Source organism: Artibeus jamaicensis, unplaced genomic scaffold, assembly GCF_021234435.1.
Source record: "Artibeus jamaicensis isolate MK-2021 breed Jamaican fruit bat unplaced genomic scaffold, CSHL_Jam_final scaffold_378, whole genome shotgun sequence".
Taxonomy (NCBI): Eukaryota; Metazoa; Chordata; class Mammalia; order Chiroptera; family Phyllostomidae; genus Artibeus; species Artibeus jamaicensis.
The window spans coordinates 2,553,254-2,572,280 of NW_026522044.1; the positions used below are offsets into that span (position 1 = coordinate 2,553,254).

Sequence of the window (19,027 nt, forward strand, 5' to 3'; positions counted from 1 at the left end):
ACTGATGATCCGGATGCTCACAGAACTGGTTGATTTTGGTCACAAATTAGATGAAAAAAACAAAGGCTACACTAAGTGAAATGAAGGAAAATGCACAAAGAACCAAAAGTGATGGGAAGAAAACTGGGACTCAAATCAATGGAGTGGACCAGAAGGAAGAAAGAAACATCCAAACAGAAAAGAATAAAGAGATAAGAATTCAACAAAATGAGGAGAGGCTTAGGAACCTCCAGGACATCTTTAAACATTCCAACACCCCTTCAATGTTCCAGAAGGGGAAGAGGAAGAGCAACAAGTAGAAAACTTATTTGAACAAATAATAAAGTAAAACTTCCCCCATCTGGCAAAGCAAATAGACTTCCAGGAAATCCAGGAAGCTCAGAGAGTTCCAAAGAAGTTGGACCCAAGGAGGAACACACCAAGGCACATCATCATTACATTAGCTAAGATTAAAATGAAGGAGAGAATTCTAGAAGCAGCAAGAGATAAGGGGACAGTCACCTACAAAAGAGTTCCCATCAGACTGTCAGCTGATTTCTCCAAAGAGACCTTGTGGGCAAGAAGGGGCTGGAAAGAAGTATTCCAAGTCATGAAAGGCAAAGACCTACATCCAAGATTGCTCTATCCAGCAAAGTTTTCATTTAGAATGGAAGGGCAGATAAAGCACTTCTCAGATAAGGTCAAGTTCAAGGAGTTCATCATCACCAAGCCCTTATTATAGGAAATGTTAAAGGGACTTATCTAAGAAAAAGAATATAAAAAATATGAACAGTGAAAGGACAGCAAACTCAGTTATTAACAACCACACCTAAAACAAAAGCAAACTAAGAGGACAGGTAGATCAGGAGCAGAGCCACATAAATGGAGATCACAAGGAGGGTTAGGAACAAGGGAGTGAGAAGAGGAGAAGGGGGGAGAAGGTACAGAGAATAAGTAGCATAGACGGTAGGTAGAATATAGACAGTGGGGAGGTCAAGAATAGTATGGGAAATATAGAAACTAAAGAACTTGTGACACATGGGCATAAACTAAAGGGGGAATGTGGGGGGAGGGGTATGCAGGGTGGACAGGAATGGGGGGAATGGGACAACTGTAATGGCATAATCAATAAAATATATTAAAAAGAAAAAAAACAAATGATAAAATTATTGGTGAAAATTAAAATTTCTTTTATTTCATGTCAGAAGGCATATGGACTTTTTGGTCACCCCGATAAAATGACTTGGACCAGATATACCCTTCCTACTTAAACAAACAAGCAAACAAAAAAATGAAACAGATAAACTATAAGAAACAATAGTTTTCAAGGCACTGACTATCAAACAGTGAAAGTAAGCAACTCCAGAGAGAAGGAAAAACAAATAACTCGATAAAATTATCTGTGAAAATGAAAAATGTGTCTTTTATTTTATGAAAAAAAGCCATATGGACTTTTTGGCCAACCCAATAAAATTGTGTACCTTGAAAACTATATAATGTTACATGATAAAATTAGAAAGAAAGAAAGAGAGAGAGAAAGATTTAATCATGTTCACACCAAATAGAATCTGTTTAAAAAAGAAAGATTTTCTGTGAAAGATCTCTCAGATAATGGAACATTGATTATAATGGCGTGGCCCTCATTGTGGTCTTTTTTTCTGGATTAAATTCTGCATTATATAATTGGGTTCCCCCAAGTCAAACCATGAGAAAAGAAATTAGTGTATTTAGACAGATGCTCTTTCTGTGATTTACAAGAAATACCATTTCTTAATAAGACATTGATTAGTAATCGCTCTGCAGAAAACATCATGTGTACTGAAGCATGTAATAAACTGTCAGGAAACAAATTGAACCAACAACTAACCTTTTGAAAATTCATCCTAAATTTATTTGATCTTTTCCATTAAGAAATAGAGGTGAAAAGACTTATTTCTTAACATTTTATTCTTGGTTTGGATGCAGGTCAAGTTTAAGTAGGAACTGCAAATAAGGATGTAGTATCTAGCACAGCATAGATGTTTTTCACCTATGATTTAGTAACTGGAATTACCTTGCTAGTCTCTTTTCAGTTTCTTTTATTAGAAGGGTGAAACCTTTCATTTCATTGATCTTAAAAATAAGAAATAATACACCAACAATAAGAACAATTCTTATACCCCCCTAATAAGATTAATAGGGTTCTCATAGTTAGATCAAACTAAGCTACTGTGCCAGGAATTTCAATATATTATGTCTTCAGTCTTAACTTAGCAAATCAACACCAACTTCTCCATTTTAGAGTACAGTGCCAATAAAAACCTTAAGCAGCACAAATAGATTAAATTCCTACAAGATGTTATACCTCGTATTGTATAATATAGATCTTCTCCTTCAAAGATTGTCCAGTCTGGTTAAAAACACAAAACTATCAATTGCCCTTTAGATGAGATTGGGCGCGTTCAGGGTGGTATGGCCATAGACTGAAATGCCCTTTAAACCAAAGTCTTCTACAAGTTTGAGAAAGGAGTCATAAGTACAGGTTTTGGTGAATTAAAAGGCTTTGTGCTAAGGGAAATAAGCCAAGCAGTGAAAGACAAATACCATATGATCTCACATATAAGTTGAACCTAATTAACAAAACAAACAAATGAGCAAAATAGAACCACAGAAACAAACTGACAGTGACCAGAGTGGAGTGGAAAGGCGGGTAACAGGCGAAAGAAGGGGAAAGGTCAATTCAAGGAACATGTACCAAGGACCCATAGACAAAGACCAGCAGGAGAGGGAGTGCAGGACCGGCAGGGGAATTAAATGTGGGAGGTGGGGGTTGGGTAGGGCAGGAGGAGAGTAATGAAGTAAAAATGGGGATGACTAATTGAACAACAATAAAAAAGAATTTAAAAAGGCTTTATGGAGAAAATGTCATTAGGGAGTAATTAGGAATCAGATTTTAAAAGGATAGGAGGAGGAAGATTCCTAGATGAAAGAATAACATGGAGGTAAAAATGAGGTTAGTGTGAGAAAAGAGCAATTCTTGCATAAATTTTATGATGAGGAATTGGTAGAAATAGGAGTGGAGATATAGGGCAGATTCTAAACATGGAAATCATGCAAAAGTACTCAAAATGGATGCATTGGCAAATGCATCATTAATGAGTTCTGTGCAGAACAATTTCTTCAAATTTGCATTTTAGGAAGTTAGTGGTTATACAAGGAAAGGCAAATACAAGAAAATGTAAAAGTGTGCTGTAGTCATTTAAGCTTAAAATATAGAGGAAAATGGAAAGAATTACAAAAGGAAATAAACAAAGCCATAATTATACCAGGAGATTTTAGCAAGATTTTCCCCCAGATATGGATAGATTATACAAACACAAACAAAGACATGCAATATATGAAAAAAAATTAAAAAGCTTTATCTGGAGTAGATATATCAACACCCATCATTGCAGACACTACATATTCATGTAACACAGATATTGACCATGTGTGGATCACAAAGCAAGTCTAAAAATAAGATAGCTAGCCCACTTTTGCTGATGACTATATAATAAAATTAAAAATCAGTAAAAAGAGAATAGCCTTCGTTCATCTAGAAAATGAAAAACAAAAGAACTTACATAATTTATAGTACAAAAAAGAGATTGTAATAAAAATAAGGAAACATTTGTAACTGAACAAAAATGACAATGCTGTATTTTGGTTTGGGGATTAAGCTAAAATGGCACATGAAATAAAGTGCATATTGTTAAAATCTTCTCCTCTAATTTAGAATGTTAAGGATAAAAAAATGTATCAGTAGCCAAAATAAGAAGGTAGAAAGTGTATAACTGAGTCAACTCAAAAAACTGGGAAAAGAAAATAATAAATATATAATAGACATAAGAAAATAATTGAATCCAAAAATGGTAACAAAAAGAGAGTTTAAAAAGAGGCTGGTTCTCTGAAAAATCTAACAAAACAGGCAAACTTCTATCAAGATTCAAACTCTCTAGGGTGAGTTTCGTAATGGCAGAGATTTGCATTTGTTGTTTTTGATGTTCTTGTTCATGCTTTTACCACTCTATTCCTAGAACCTAGTACAGATCATAGAATATCTTGCTTCTCAATTAATACTTGCTGGAAGAAGTTGGGTTTGAGATGATAAGTTTCCATCTGAACGGATGGGTGACAGGATGGATGTACCATATAAGCAAAAGAGCACTATGTAAAAATAGAAACAAAAAAATAGAAAAAAAGGTTTGAAATTCATTCACATTCATTCTAGTTATCAGAATCTAAAACTATCTGAATCTGTAATTTACTTTTCTTGATTAGAAATTACAGAGGCATCAATGTGTTTATCTCCTTGTCATACATCTTTCCCCACTAATCTTCATTGAGTAATCTTATCTGTTTCACTTCTGATGTATACCCAACACCTAAAGCTGTCCCTGGTGCTTACCCATGCTTGATATATGTTTGTTGGCTGACTGAATAAACACTACAATGAAACATATTTAAGACACTAAGTTGAAAGAGAGACCTATAGGTATTGAGCACTAAGATGTACATCTATATGACTTTAGTGAACAAAGATTTATATTTTTAGGAGGTATTAGAATAGGTGCTACCTGAACTTGTTGAGGAAAGGGAATCATGAAAGAAAAAAATGAGGGCCCCTGCATTTTTTAAAAATATGTTTTATTGATTATGCCATTACAGTTGTCCCATTCCCCCCTTCATTCCCCTCCACCCTGCACAACCCTCCCCTACCATTCCCCCCTTTAGTTCATGTCCATGTATCACAAATTCTTTAGCTTCTACATTTCCCATACTATTCTTGACCTCCCCACTGTCTATATTCTACCTACTGTCTATGCTACTTATTCTCTGTACCTTCTCCCCCTCTCTCCTCCTCCCCCTCCCCTGTTGCTAATCCTCCATGTGATCTCCATTTATGTGGCTCTGCTCCTGATCTACCTGTCCTCTTAGTTTGCTTTTGTTTTAGGTGTGGTTGTTAATAACTGTGAGTTTGTTGTCCTTTCACTGTTCATATTTTTATATTCTTTTTCTTAGATAAGTCCCTTTAACATTTCCTATAATAAGGGCTTGGTGATGATGAACTCCTTGAACTTGACCTTATCTGAGAAGTGCTTTATCTGCCCTTCCATTCTAAATGAAAACTTTGCTGGATAGAGCAATCTTGGATGTAGGTCTTTGCCTTTCATGACTTGGAATACTTCTTTCCAGCCCCTTCTTGCCCACAAGGTCTCTTTGGAGAAATCAATCAGCTGACTGTTTGATGGGAACTTTTTTGCAGGTGATTGTCCCCTTATCTCTTGCTGCTTCTAGAATTCTCTCCTTCATTTTAATCTTAGCTAATGTAATGATGATGTGCCTTGGTGTGTTCCTCCTTGGGTCCAACTTCTTTGGGACTCTCTGAGCTTCCTGGATTTCCTGGAAGTCTATTTGTTTTGCCAGATGGGGGAAGTTTTACTTTATTATTTGTTCAAATAAGTTTTCTACTTGTTGCTCTTCCTCTTCCCCTTCTGGAACATTGAAGGGGTGTTGGAATGTTTAAAGATGTCCTGGAGGTTCCTAAGCCTCTCCTCATTTTGTTGAATTCTTATCTCTTTATTCTTTTCTGTTTGGATGTTTCTTTCTTCCTTCTGGTCCACTCCATTGATTTGAGTCCCAGTTTTCTTCCCATCACTATTGGTTCTTTGTGCATTTTCCTTCATTTCACTTAGTGTAGCCTTTGTTTTTTTTCATCTAATTTGTGTCCAAAATCAACCAGTTCTGTGAGCATCCTGATCACCAGTGTTTTGAACTGTGCATCTGATAGGTTGGCTATCTCTTGGTTGCTTAGAAGTATTGGCTCTGGGGCTTTGAGTTGTTCTTCTGCTTGAACCATAATGTTTTGGTCTGTTCCCTCCTCTTACATATGAGGGGCAAAAGTTTAGGTGTTCACTGGGGCAGATCAACCCTATCACTGGATTGTGACTGGGGGCAGGTCAGAGAGGGAGCAATGGCATTTGTTAGGCTCTCTCTCAGATTTCGGTCCCCTCTGCCACTTCCCACAAGCAAAGTGGGCCCTTCTGGGGCTGGTTCCCGGTGGGTGGGCTTGTGTACATTCTAGGACCCTGTGGGTCTCTCCAGAAAACACTCCTGTGTGGCTAGGAACCTCTCCCAGTACCTCAACCCCCAAAAGTTTTTTTAATCAATGCTTTTATGCTTTATTTCCCAGTGCTGGGGCCCTGTGTTGCAAGGTCTGTCTCACTGTCCATTTTTTCACCTGGTTTATCTGCGTGTGAATGTGTGGCCGCAGTCAGCCAACTGCCTTGCACTCTCACTGGGTCTGCCCATTGCAACCCCATGCCTGGGATCTGCCAACCACTACCTGCACACCTGGGTTTGTCCAGGAGCCACCGCTTTTCCCTGCTGAGATCCCCCTCTCTGCTGGCTGCTGACTCTACCCCTCTTACCGGTCTGGATGAATGGTTCGTTGTTGTTGGACTTTGGTACAGTTCAATTTTCTGTCTGTTTTGGTTGTGTTTTTGTTTCTAAATCTTTGTTGTCCTTACATTTGGTTGTGGGAGGAAGTACAGTGTTCCCACCTACACCTGCATCTTGGCCAGAAGTTCCCATTTTTTAATAGTATATAATTTTCTACTTAAAAAGTGATGCATTGTATAGAATTTTAAAAATAAGGAAATATGCAAAGTGGAAAAGGACACATTTTTAAAATGTATTTGAAAATGTATTTAAAATGTAATTCACTGAAACCTCTAGTTATAACAAGATACATCAATTGTCTGTTGTATGTAAGATTATGTGTGGGTAGTTGGCAAAGAATTAGGAGTTGTTATTAAGCAAGCAGGAAACATGACCCTGTCCCTAAGGAGCTCACAATTAAATTGAAGGGACAAAAACAAACCCCATGAAATAATTAAGAATAATCCCAACATACCACATAATTAAGGGCATATACACATAAAAATTAAAACTTGAGTGTTGTTCTGAGAGCCAAAGGTGTAAATCTGTGATTAGTGTGGGCTGAGGAAAATAGTCAGGTTTCACAAAAGTGGTAAATTTTGGTATAGGACATAATAGGATGTGAGGAAGGGTAATATATTAGGATAGGGAAAGAGTTAATAGGAAGGAAAATATATGCTTGATTGAGTGAGAGTAGTTGAAGGTTTCCTTTCATTTGCAGTCTTACAGAGACAGTTCTTGCATAAGGCAACAGCTTGTGAGCCATAGGATCTGAAATTTAGTCTTATTTCTATCACTAATTTAAGGTTGATTCTTAAGAGAAGTTGCCTCAAGTTCTGCACCTTAGTAGAATCAGGGTTTCTACTAGCTCTGATGTTAGAGGATATATACAGAAAATCTGTCATTTAAATCACCACTCACCCATTTTGCCTCCTTTGACTTTCATATAAAGCATGTCATTAATAAAGAATGCAGGTTGATTTGAAAGAAAGAGCATTTATTTAGGAAAACTATTACTTCCCCAACCATGATAATTTTTATAGACTTGAAAATATTTTAAACCTGAGACAAAGCCAAAGGCAGATTTGCATAATGATTGATATAAAAACCTGTCACCTCCCACTGGGCTATTCAGCTTGCATCCAGAATTCAAGAAGGCTCTGAAACACAAATTTGTGTAATACAAAAATTTCCTAATCAAGATGAACCAAATTACATAGTTAAGTACTTGTAACCAGGGATATATTTAATGTTTTATAAGTATTGTGTGATTTTCAGAATCCACAAGCAATTTGCCTCCTATAGAGAACTCTTCCTCATTGATTACTGTATACCCCTCTCAGAGGCAGACAAAACCCTACGATTTTGTAGTCACAGCCTTCTTTTTTCCCTCTGACAGTTCTAACAGTTTTAAATTTCTCCTTCCCTTCTTTCTTCCTCCCTCCTCCTTTCTTTTTTCTTTCTTTTTCTTTTTTCTTCTCTTTTCCTTCCTTCTTTTCTCCTTCCCTCTCTCTCTCTCTCTCTTACTCTGTCTTTCTCCCTTTCCTGCTCTCCCTTTTTATCTCTCTTTTTTTTTCTGAGTTCCTCTCATTTTTCTTATATAAGGCAACTTCATTCTCTCACCCCTCCAATTATACATTAAGGTTAAGTTTACCCTCATAACCTCTATCGACAAAGTTTTTTCCTAAGAATGTATATTCAGACAATTGAAGTCTTTCTTGACAGCTTGTACTGAAGGAAAAGAACCAAAGAAGTGTTAAGGTTGCACAATAAAAAGAATAATGAAAATTTATGTCAACACGTCAGTGAAAGGACCATGCAAGTCAGACAACAAAGTACATTCTTTATTAGTATACCAGTTGAGTAAAAATGTGAAATCCATCAGCTAGAGGAATGGAAAATGAGAAGTGTCAGTATTCAGAAGAGGAAACTCTTAATTGAGTCAACTCTTGCACTTCATTCTTGAAATGCAGGAGTTAGACTTTACACAAGGCTCTTTATTCTATTTTGCAGACAAGAAACACTTCACCCTTATCCTGTTGTTTCAGAAATAACTTTGGGGCCTGGCTGGTGTGGCTCGGTGGATTGAGCACCAGCCTGTGAACCAAATGGTCACCAGTTCAATTCCCAGTCAGAGCACATGCCTGGGTTGTGGGCCAGGTCCTCAGTACAGGGTACATGAGAGGCACATTAGTGTTTCTCTCCCTCTCTTTTTCCTTCTCTTCCCCCTGTCTAAAAATGAATAAATACAATCTTTAAAATAAAAGAAATAACTTTGGTATAACTTAAATATCATTGGTGAATACCTCTTGAACTCTCATGATTATTCAGGACCAAAGTAGAGGCATTCATTTTCTTATTAATCTTCAGTTGACTACAACCAAAACAATTGTTGAATATAAGGCTCAAGGAAAATGAAAATATAGTACTTATGATGTACTACTACTTTGTCCAGTATCAATCATTTTTAGGGTTTGCAGGTCATAAAAGAGTAACTAAAACAACCCACAAAACAACAGTGAGTGCCCAACAAATTTCTAGGTAATTGCATGTTTTTCTTTGAAATGTATTGACTCTACATTCAATTTATCATCATTGGCTTCTAGTGAGCTAAGTGGGTAGTTCTGGTGATTTAGAACACTTGTTTATTCACTTAGTATAGAGCAAATGCTTGTAATACATTAATTCATTTATACATTTTGTTCATTTGCAGATGTGCCTGTGGGTCCTCTGTCCACAATGGAGGGAGGGGAATTATTTTCTCTCTGATGGTTTTGAATTATGGGCTTTAAGTTAAAAGCAGAAAATGCCAAACACTTATCCCTCCTTGCTGCCTTCTTTGTATACACGGAATCCTTAAATCAATCAATTTGTTGACTCATTAGGCTCTGTGCTCAGAGGTGTAATTGACAAAGAATAAAAATCAGATGAAACACTCAGATATGCAGGGGTTCTGACCAAAATTGTAAAGGCTGTTTTGAACTTCAGCTGCGTCACTTGGAACTGCTCCAAAAGATCTGTGGCACATAGTTACTACAGTTATAAACTATCTGTAGCCACTAGAGAAGTTCATGACTTTTAATCATTTATTAAGAAAAATAATTAGAAAAAATAATTAATTTTTTCTAAAAAAATTAAGAAAATTGTTAATTTTTTTCTTTATCTCCCTTGCTCTAGGAGATATAAGGGTGAAAATATTGATGTGTGGAATATTTGAGCTTTTTCTGCCTATGTTCTCCTCTAGGACTTTTATGGTGTTGTGACTTATATTTAAGTCTTTATCCATCTTGAGTTTATGCTCATGTATGATGTAAGTTGGTAGTCTATTTTCATTTTTTGTATGTACCTGTCAAGATCTCCCAACACCTTTTATTAAAGAGGCTATTTTTACTGTTTTATGCTCTTATTCCCTTTCTCAAATATTAACTGATCATAGAGACATGGGTTTATTACTGGGCTCTCTATTCTGTTCCACTGATCTATACAGAGGGCCCATAAACATATGAAAGGATGCTCAACATCACTAGCCATCAGAGAGATGCAAATTAAAACCATAATGAGATGCCACCTCACACTGATCAGAATGGCCACCATCAATAAATCAACAAACAACTAGTAGTGGTGAAGGTGTGGAGAAAAGGGAACCCTAGTGCACTGTTGGTGGGAATGCAGACTGATGCAGCCACTGTGGAAAAAAGTAAAACATCTCTTCAAAAAATTAAAAATAAAACTGCCTTTTGACACAGTGATTCCACTGCTGGGATTATATCCTAAGAACCCTGAAACACCAATCCAAAGAACCTATGCACCCAATGTTCATAGCAGCACAATTTACAATAGCCAAGTGCTGGAAGCAACCAAAGTGCCCATCAGTAAATGAGTGGATCAAAAAACTATGAAACATTTACACAATGGAATACTATGCAGCAGAAAAAAAGAAGGAGCTCCTCCCTTTCAAGATAGAACAGATGGAACTGTGGAGTATTACACTAAGTGAAATATTATTTAGCCAGGTGGTGAAAGACAAATACCATATGATCTCACATATAAGTGGAATTTAATGAACAAAACAAAGAAATAAACAAGCAAAATAGAACCAGAGACATGAAAACAAAGAACAGACTGACAATGACCAGAGGGGAGAGGAAAGAGGATAAGGGTGGGAAGAAGGGGAAAGGACTAGTCAAGGAACATGAATGAAGGATCCATGGACATGGACAATAGAGTGGGGATTGACTGTGGGAGTGAGGGGTGGGCTGGGCAGATGGAAAATGGGGAAAACCTGGGACCACTCTAATAGAACAACAATAAAATATTTAAAAAAACAAAAAATAATAATTACTATACCCCCACTATTGGACAAGCTTTGTATTACACTCTTGGTATTAACTGCAATTAGCACTACCAGCAAGGCATTCATGGAGCTATAATCTTTAATCTGATGAAAACATTTAAGATCTACTCTGTAGGCAATGTTCAAATATGCAGTACAGAAGTATTAACTACTGTCACCATGTGGAATGTTACACTCCCATGACTTATTTTCTTTTTATAACTGGAAGTCTGTAACTTTTGAAACCCCTCTGAGTAGACCTCTTCCACATGCTTGTAATATATAAGGCCAAACTCATTTGGGCATATTCACTCTGTAGATGATATAGAGACATTGTTTTATCCCCAGAGAAAGTAATTTGTTAAGTATTATTTTATGAAGTATAGCTAGAAAAAATAAAGAAAATGACACTCTTATTCTTACTGCTGTTGTCTTGTGTCAGTTACTCATTATTTCTCATTGATACTATTTTAATATTTATTAGTAGGTCTTATCCACTAAAATCTATCCTCTAAATTACCTACAGAGGGATTTTCTTACAAATGCAAATCATATTACTTCATTCCCTTGACCAAAAAAAGGTGTGCATTGCTAATATTATCATTGAAATTAGATTCTGAAGATAGCATATAAAATCTTTTAATCCATTGGTCCCAATCTGCTTTTTAAAAAAATCTTATCTTCAACTAGAGCCCTCTACACACTCTACACACTGCTGGTGGCTCCGATGGTTATAGCAAATTCTATTGAGATATGAATAAACACTGTCCTTTTGTACTGATGGAAACAGAGAAATACCCAGTGAGTGAAGAAATATGGTGATCTCCAGTGTGATCATTACACACTGGGGTTTGGTCTCATTAGGAAAAATATATGAAGGAGTCAGGAAAGAAAAATAGGTAAGATGTTGTGCCTGTGAGTTTTGGTCACAATACAACCCCAAAATGACATTCTTGGTACATTAGAGCATAATGTACCCATAAGAATGTGATGTGTTTAGCTAAGGAGAAAGAGTGGTTATGATCATCATGGTCAGAGATGGAAAGTGAGGAACTGTGGTGGAAAGCTGGAAGAGTGTAAAAAAAAAGGACATCAGGGAGTGTATAATCCTCTCCCCCAAGGGTCAAAGGGTTGATTGATATGAAGTAGGTGCCTTCTGGGGAAAGCAATAATCTCCATTAACTTTAGTTATTTTTACCAGATTTTCCTTTAGGCATGAAAGTGCAGGGGTGTATGACTTAGCAGAGAGGAAGGAGTATACCAAGATCACAAGCTAACCAGACAGTGAGTTATGACAGAAAAAAAAAAAGTATGGTGTGTCTAACTTATACCTTAAGGAGTGGTTAATTTGCCCTGGCTGGTTTGGCTCAGTGGATTGAGCGCCCGCCTGTGAACCAACACACGGGTTGCAGGTTTGATTCCTAGTCAGAGCACATGCCTGGGTTTTGGGCCAGGTCCCCAGCAGGGGGTGTGCAAGAAGCAACCACACATTGATGTTTCTCCCTCTCTTTTCCCTTCCCTTCCCCTCTCTGTAAAAATAAATAAATAAAATATTTTAAAAAATTAAAAAGAGGTAGTTAATTCATGGGCATTTGGGGGGGGGCAGAGATTTAAGTATCCAGGGTGAGGTTGTCTGTGGCTTAGGGAGCAAAATCATCTACAGTGTCAATGTCTTTGCCTGAGAAAATGTCTTCTAAGGCAATGTCTTCTCTACTGGTGAGCCTTTGGGCTAGGACAATATATACAGAATGTGGGACTCAATATGCTTTTCAAGTGGATATCCACTTGAGTTGATGTGGGCTTCCAGATTGAAAACCAATGAGAGCACACAAAACAATAGTAATAAAACCTACAGTCAACAGAATGGTGCTCAGCTGCACTTGACAGTGTTTTTGTTGGTTACTTTTTGGTAGAAGTTTAGGTCCAAATGTCTCCCGTGTCAGATGAGCAATTTTCTGAACTGTAAGACAATTTGTGGTTAATGAATACCAGAAGAGTATGTGTCCTCCATCTGTCTTCTAGCCATTGTGGATTGGGAGCAATATTGAAATTTTTTAATAGGTTAAAGCCTGGGCAAGATAGAGAATTTTAAAAGTTTGTTTACTGAACTGGAATTGGAAAAGGAGTTGTTTGAAGACACCATTATATCTCTCAGTTAAACCGGCTATTTGAGACTACTAAGGACATGAAAATTCTGTTGAATGCCCTTTCCAAAAGCTCAGCATTGTGCGTTCTAAGAACTAAAATGTGTATCCAGGTTACTACCAGCAATGGTAGTAGCTCTTCAGAGCAATGTCTGCAGCTCTGAAGAGACTAAGTAGTGTCCTGGCAAGGCTTTGCATTGTAACTTTAGTATATGTAAAAACAGGTATGACTTGGGTTTATATTGGGGGTATCCAAGAGGTAAGAGATCCTTAGAGCTTTTTACCTTAAAGGAGATTACCTTTTAGGTAATGGCCCAATACTTAATAATACATGTGAAGATGATGCCATTTGCTGGCCAGGACATTCTGTCCTGAGACAACTGCCTGGAGTTTGACCTTGTGTTATTTTTGGGGTTCTGTCCTGTATTAGGGCTCTCTGGTTAAGGGATGAAAAGTAATGTGGGATGCCCCATCTTGTGGAGCTCTTCTGGCTACCACAGATGAAAATAAGTTGTCCCGGACACAATCCGTTTTTCCAGCAGGAAAGGGGGTGGTGATTCCCTGTAGTGGAGAATGCCCGGAGCCCTTCTCCAAAAGGTTTTTTTTTGGGGGGATGGTATGGTGCAGGGGTATACATGTATAGCTCATCAATCAATGTCAAAAGGCTACAGTTGTAGAAAACATATTATCTATAGATAACAACTGAAGAAACTCAGAGATTGTCTCAGGTCAGGGTCTGCTAGACATGCCAAAGGCAGATGGTTGTAAAGGTGTATTTCATGATGCAAGGAGTTTACTCCTTATGCTTTGAATTCAAACATCTGGTTTATATCAACAGGGCTATACAAAACAAAGCAAGTTTCAAAGGATACAATGCATTTGTCAGCCCTGATTTCTCACAGGAACCCTCAGTGTTAGTGTTGGATGGTGCCTTCCACCTGCTTCCTGGCTTTCCAGTGAGACTTACTAGCCTCTTTCAAGGCATGCTTGCATGGGGCTACAGTTTTCAAAACCACGCAAAGTGGTCCCCAGAAAAGCAGCAACACTAAACTCCATGATGTATGATGGTTAGCAGTGCCATTTGCAGACTATGAACACCTGTTGCTGTCCACTCAGTTAATCCCAAGGGGCTACGAGATAGCCAACGGGTCAGGTGGAAGGATGACCTTCTCTAGTACTTTGGCATCTGGCAAGGGACTGAAGACAAGAGAAACCACCCCTTCCCCACCACCTGCAGGTGGGATATACCAGAGGGCTCAGATTTGGTTCCACCATGCTTTAAGGACTTGTTAGCTGTGTTGAGCTTCTGAGCTGCTGTTTCCATGACTCAAAACATAATGGGTAGTGCACTATGGGGGAGTCACAGATTCAGACTCTGTGAGGGCCTCTTTTTCCAGGACAGCCCAGTAGTTAGTCATTTATTTGTCGTTTTAATATTTTATACTATGACACCAAAGAAAAGGAGGAAATGTTTTGCATCAGAAGCACTGGGGCACCTAATGGCTATCATTGGTTGTCCAGAAACTCCAGAAGTCATGCAAAAAAGGTTGTTAGAACTTCTTTAGTGAAGGAGTTTCTGATGGCACTAGCAAGAGTACCTCTTGATTTTAATTTGTAAGTAAAAATTTTAAACCAATTTTATGATTTTTATTAATGGGTGGGTGACAACTTTATACTACTGGATATTACTAAACTGTGTAGAAGAGCAAGCAGCACAATTAAACAGGGCAGACTTAAAGAAAGATCTAACTTCATTATTTTATCCATATTTCATTATGTGGATAGAAGCATGAATGCAATTAAAAATCTTTTAATGACAATAAGGTTACAATTACCTATCTATGTGCCTAACACCTAAACTCCATATATTTAATCTGTAATATGTACATAAGAAACTTCTCATCACACAATTATTAAAATGTATGTTTTCCCATTACAAATCAGAAACTTATTTTTTGTGTTTATTTTTCTTTCGAAGAACTATTTCTTCTCTGCTAATTGGCTCATTTTCATCACAGATCAAAAACTAAAGGGTAGGGGAGAAAAGTGTAATGGATTAAAATTTTATTTTTTAAAATAAGATGAAATTCATTTTCACAAATTTACAAGTATTGTTGCTAGTGCACAATTTATTCTACTAAGCAATTATATAGGGAATCAAAGACAGGTTCCCCCTTCTCACTCAAGAATCAGCATTTTTTCAGAATTATGGATTTTTGTATATTTTCGTAAATCAAGTGACAGTCTTTCAACCAAATGATTTTGATTTGGAAGTTAGAGGTCAACAGAAACTACATTGTGCACAACCCCCAAAGCATCTTCTTTTCTTTCTAGCCCATTTTTGCAAAAGAGAGAGTTTCTATCTAAAATTCTGCCTCATAAAAAACCAAAAAATTAAATAAAATAAAATGCCACTAAGGAGAGGAAAGAAATCAATGAGAGTTGGCATTCTAAAGTGGGAATGGGCACACACATCACACAGGCAGTTACAGCAGGTCCACTTACTGATAATAGAGGAGGTAGGCTGTGCTGTCAACAGTGGGCTTCACCACCTGGTACTAGTCATTGATGTGCAGCCAGCTATTCAGACTGACCTAGAAGACATCTGTAGTGTAATGACCACCTGTCACACTGCTTCTGTGATGGTAGACCACTACAAATTGTCTATAGGTTGTGTGGCAAGGAAGAAGGTATGATTATAAAAGGGAAACATGGGGATCTTTGTGGTGATGGAAGTTTCATATGTTTTGACCATACAGCTTTTTTGTATGTGTACAACTTCAATATCAACATCAATATCCTGGTTGTGATATTGTACTATAGGTTTTCAAGATGTCACCAGTGGGGACACTGGGAAAAGAGTATACAGGATCAATGTATTATTTCTTATAATTGTATATGAGTCCATATTTACCTCAAAATTAAAAAATTAATTTTAAAGAAGTAAAAAATAAATAAATAAAAATTAAGAATAAAATTCTTATTTTTAAGTCCTGGAGCAAGCAGTTCTTTACCAAGTTCAAAGTTTACAGGATATTAAATATTTTTTAAAGATTTTATTGATTTACCTTTAGAGGGGAAGGGAAGAAGAGAGGGAGAGAAATATCAATTTATGGCTGTCTCTTGTGCATGCCCTGCTGGGAACTGGCCTGCAACCCAGGCATGTGCCCTGACTGGGAATTGAACCACAATCCTTTGGTTCGCAGGTCCACACTTAATCCACTGAGCTATGCCAGCCAGGGCAATATTTAATATTTTTATAAGCTTCTGACATCCACCAATCTTCTCTTAATCAAATTGTTTTAGGTGCAGCATGAGGACAGGAGGAAGTTTTTCCAGAGTCACCCTTCAACTGATATCAACCTCTTGTTTGGTTTCTGTGGCATGACTCTGGCAAGATCCTCTTGCCACCAAGTTTTCCAATGCATCCTGAACTATATGTATCTTGCCAGACTAGATATCCAACTGCAGTGCGGAAAATGGCTGCAAAGTGGCAGATTATGTTGAATTCTGCTGGTAAACCACAGACCTGATGTGTCCACCAAAAATGCTGGTGATTAGGATCTGAACAAAGTCTGCCTGGTGAGTGACTAAAGTCTTATTTCTGGGTCCCAATTGCTCCCAATCATACTCACTTCCTTTGCCTGGTTCTTCATCTCTTCTTCATTCACTGAGTGGCTCTTGGGTCCATTGAAAATGGTAACTTGCTCATTATTTGTTGAGAGAAGTTTCTTTAGGTTAACTATTCCCCATAAAATCCATTTAGAATGAAGCCTAAGTATTCCTCAGCATCTTCCTGTTGACCCTTTTCAGACAGCATCTTCTTGATTATCAGGAGCCTATTATTATATGTAGGTTTAGCCCTGGCCAGATGGTTCAGTTTGTCAGAGCACTGTCCCATGCACCAAAAGATTGTGGGTTTGATTCCCAATCAATGCACATACCTGGGTTTCAGGTTTCATCCCCAGTTGGGGTGTACACAAGAAGCAACCAATTGGTTTATCTCTCACATCATTTCTCTCTGTCTCTGTCTGTCTGTCCATCTCTCTCTCTCAAATGCATACATATATACTTAGGTGAGGATATTTTTTTTTCAAAGGCAACTCCAGGGCAGATATCCTTCATAATTTTATCTCCAAGAGCTTGTCTGGGTTTTGGAGGTACTGGCATATTAGTAAACTCATTCATTAGCCTAAAAAGCTGTCTATTATGACTGTTGACCTACAAGGTCTTTATACTTTAGAATACAGAGGAATGACTTCACCAGGTGATACATGGGACTGCAAACAACCAGTGCCTGCAATATAGCATAAAATAGTACCAGGTTCCTTTACTGATTAGTCCATGAGGTTGCAATGATGCTGGTTTATGTATTAGGGTTATATTCTCCAGTAACTGAAATATTTGTGGCTACAGGGTCCTCTGAAACTGGAACAAGCCCTTCCTTGACTGCAGCCTGTTTTTCAGAGACCAGGGGAGATGTGACAGGAGGGGATACTTAGTTTCCACAGAAACCACAAGTGAAGAGGAGGAGAGCTTAGAATCATAGAAAAGACTGGCCCATGATTTAGGTTGACTGTTGGGAGAGGAGCCTGACACAGATGCTGGGTTATGGGTAGGAGGGGGAAGTCCTCTCGACTTAATGCTGGATCTGAGTCATGCTTTCCACAGTATATAACACCACCCCATTGGCAGTTGAGCCCTTACACAAGAATTCAAGTATTTGCCCTTAACAACTCCAAGGTTTTCAGTAGTATCGGTCCCAATATAAGGTTGAGTCACAGCTGTCCTCAACATGCTGCCCCTGACATCCTCTGCAGAGAAGCAGGACTGTTCAAAGTCAGCCCCCAATCTGCCCTGCAGTCCAGGACTCTGGGGAAAGAACCACCAGGAATAGCATCACTGATGAAGCCTTTGGAGTCCTGAGGGCTGCTACAGTCTTGGGTGTCTCCAGCAAGGGCACATCACCCATCAACTCTTCATCATCTGTGCCTACCACGTTCATGACTGCTTGTCTGGCATGGCCATTGACTAGGGATTCTGGGAAAATACTACCCTTGCTGCCATATTTCTAGTAACTATAATGACCAGACTGACTTCTTTTTTATGATCTCTTTATCTAAGACCAACTGAGATACCATCGTTTCCAAAACCTTTGCCTCCATGTTGGAACTGCCATCCAGAGCAGGGGCAGAGCTTGGGTATTGGAAGTCAATAGAGCTGTAGTTCACTTCTTTATAAATGTCATCAGGGGTCTTTTTGGAAGTTGTGCAACCAAGAATAAATTTGGGGCCTGACGATTCAATATGCTTGAAATACTGTAGTTGGGAGTTCTCTGCAAAGTATCTTTGGCTTCCAAACTGGATTATATGATATTCTTGTCCATCAGGTAGTTTATGTACCACACAGAACTGTTCCATGGTATAGAGGAAGCTCAACTGAAGAGTGAGGAGTCACAAAGAACTGATTGAATTCATCAGGGCTAAAATCTCCAAAAATAAACTGTGCATTCTGGAGGGCCATGGCAGCCCATCTCAATGAGCCTAGCTGCTCACTGGACTCCTCATGCTGCTTCCCACACTGCTGACATCTCCTCCCCTGCACATACACTGTTAAGTAAAATTTGTAAATGAGAAAATGTTGACACTAGAACCCCAAAAGGACTAAAAGATGTTGGAGTTACAGGTCATTAATAAGCCAGTCAAATGAATCTCTTTGGAAGAGTATGTTATCAACATAATGTCATACTTGTGTTCCTGGAGAAAGATGGATGTATTCAAGATCAGATTTGCCAAGATTTTGTGTGATAGCAAAGCTGTTGGGGTATTCCGTGAGTAGCCTGAAAAAAAAGTATATTTTTCTCCTTTGGAGGTAGAAGCAAATTATAGCTAAAAGGTTATTGAAATAGACATTGAATAGAATGTTCCCAAATCTGTAAAAGCAAAATATTTACCTGTTGTTGATTGAATAGAATTAATAATTTTAATAATATTGGACATTGGGTATGAAAGCCTTGGATGGAAACACAGCATTAAGTTTGCAGTAATCCATCATGAGGCACCCTTTATCTTTTCCACATTTAAGAACAAGCAAAATTAGGTTGTCAGATAAA

At 38.0% G+C, this 19,027-nt stretch overlaps 1 pseudogene; it reads right to left on the reverse strand.

Annotated features, from left to right (window-relative positions):
- Positions 1-15,401: 15,401 nt before the first annotated feature.
- On the reverse strand, positions 15,402-18,438 carry LOC119035887 (ubiquitin carboxyl-terminal hydrolase 10-like; annotated as a pseudogene).
- Positions 18,439-19,027: the final 589 nt, after the last annotated feature.